The sequence below is a fragment of the Suricata suricatta genome, chromosome 11, assembly GCF_006229205.1.
Source record: "Suricata suricatta isolate VVHF042 chromosome 11, meerkat_22Aug2017_6uvM2_HiC, whole genome shotgun sequence".
Lineage (NCBI taxonomy): Eukaryota > Metazoa > Chordata > Mammalia > Carnivora > Herpestidae > Suricata > Suricata suricatta.
Genome location: NC_043710.1, coordinates 97968896 through 97971631, shown reverse-complemented (window position 1 = coordinate 97971631; position 2736 = coordinate 97968896).

Here is a 2736-nt window from a genome sequence, read left to right as displayed (position 1 = left end):
TATCCCTTGGGTAAATCCCTAGCAGTGCTATTGCTGGGTCATAGGGGAGTTATATGGATAGTTTTTTGAGGAACCTCCACACTGTTTTCCAGAGTGGCTGCACCAGTTTACATTTCCACCAACAGTGCAGGAGGGTGCCCGTCTCTCCACACCCTCTCCAGCATCTGTAGTCTCTCGATTTGTTCATCTTAGTCACTCTGACTGGTGTGAGGTGGTGTCTCAGTGTGGTTTTGATTTGTGTTTCCCTGATGATGAGTGACGCTGAGCATCGTTTCATGTGCCTGTAGGCCATCTGGATGTCCTCTTTGGAATACAGACTCTTTTTTTGAAATCTAAGCACAATGCCATTATTCTACCTAAAATGTTAAGAACTGAGTGATATCTTTTTTGAACCTTGTATTATATTTTATTATTTCATTTCACTTTAGAAAAGGCATTTAACATGAAACCTATCCTATTAACATATTTATTAGTAACATCTCCATGTGGTTTTGGTTTGTATGTCCCTGATGGTTAGTGATATTGATCATCTTATCCTCTGTTTGGTATAGCAAAAGATTCATCCTAAATTATTTGTATGTCTTATTTAGAGATGTCTATTTAAAAGTGCTTTGCCTATTTTAATTGGATTATTTGTTTTTTGTTTTTTTTTTCTATTGAGTTGTAGGAGCTTCCTATATATTTTAGAAATTAACCCTTTTATCAGATATAGAATTTGCAAATATTTTCTCCCATCCCATGGCTTGCTTTTTTCTTGTGTTGATTGTTGCCTTGGCTGTGTGGAAGCTTTTAGGTTTGATGTAGTCTTACTTGTTCATTTTTCTTTTGTTGCCTATGCTTCTGTTGTTATATCCATGAAATCATTGCCAAGACCAATGTCATGAGATTTTTTCCCCATGTTTTTTAAGGAGTTTAACAGTTTCATCTCTTAATCAAGGTCTTTAGTCAATTTTGTTTGATTTTGTGTATGATATAGGATAAGAATACAATTTCATTTTTTTGCATTATGGATATCCAGTTTTCCCAACAGCATTTCTTGAAGACACCACCCTTTCTTCATTGTGTATTTTTGGCACTGCTGTTTGAAGCTCAGTTAACTAAATACAGATGGCTTTATTTCTGGGTTCTCTAATGTGTTCAGTTGATCTATATATCTGTCTTTATAATAGTACCATGTTGTTTTAAGTACTGTACTTAAATTGTTTTAAGGACTTTATAATATATTATGAAATCAGGAAATGTGATGTCTTCAACTTTGTTCTTTCTCAAGGCTGTTTTGGCTGTTTGAGGTCCTTTGTAGTTCCATATGAATTTTAGGATTGATTTTCCTATTTCAGAAAAAAAATATTGAAATTTTAATAGGTATAGCATCAGAGCTAGAATCTCTTTGGGTAGTTTGGACATTTTCACAATATTAAATCTTCTAATCTGTGAACATTGGATATCTTTCCATTTATTTGTGTCTAATTTATTTCATCAATGTCTTAAAATTTTTCAATCTAGAAGTCTTTAACCTCTTTGGTTGTTTATTTCTATGTATTTTGTTATTAGGATGAATTATCCATGAGATTGTTTTCTTAATTTCTCTTTTGGATAGTTCATTATTAGAGTATAAAAACTGGTTGCGTGGAGCCTGGGTGGCTCAGTCAGTTGAGCATTTGACTTCAGCTCAGGTCATGACCTCATAGTTTGTGGATCTGAGCCAACGTCGGGTCCTGTGCTGACAGCTCAGAGCCTGGAGCCTGCTTTGGATTCTGTGTCTCCTCTCTCTCTGCCCCACCCCTACCCCCACTCTGTCTCTCAAAAATCAAAGAAATGTTAAAAAAAATAACAAAAAACAGAACTGGTTGTTTTCATGTAGATTTGTATCTTGCAATTTTATTGAATTTGTTTGTTAGTTCTAGACGTGCTTTGGTGAAATCTTTAGAGTTTTCTACATATAAGTTCATGTCATTTGTAAACAAGGGTAGTTTTACATCTTCCTTTCCTGTTTGTTTTATTTTATTTTATTTTCTTGCCCGATTTCTGTGGCTAGGAATTCCAATACCATGATGAAAAGGAATGGCGAGAGTGGACATCCTTGTTTTGTTCCTGATCCAAGGGGAAAAGCTTTCCAATTTTTACCATTGAGTATCATGTTTACTGTAGGTTTTCATATATACCCTTCCTTATGTTGATGTAATTTCCCTTTTATTCCAAGTTTATTGAAAGTTTTTATCTTGAAAAGATGTTGATCAAATAATTTTTATTTTTTATCAAATAGTTTTTCTATTGAGATGATCATGTGATTTTCATATATCATTCTATTAAATGATATATCACTTAGAAAGGTTTCTATATTCCTTGCATTCCGAAGAGTAAATCCCTATTTGGTCATGCTATATTATTTTTTTAAAGTGCTCTTGAGTTTGATTTGCTACTATTTTGTTGAGGATTTTTGCATCTATGCTCATCAAGGATATTGACGCAGAGTTTTCTTTTCTTGTAGCCTTTTTATGCCTTTGCTAATATGGTAACGCTGATATCATAAAATGAGTTTGGGAGTATCTTTTGCTCTTTAAATTTTTGGAAGCATTTGGGAAAGATTACTGTTAATTCTTTACATGTTTGGTGGAATTCACCAGTGTAGGCATCTGGTCCTGGGCTTTTCTGTCGTGGGAGATATTTGATGACTGATTCAATCTTCTTTCTAATTATAGGTTTGTTTGGATTGTTTGTTTCTTTGTGATCCAGTTT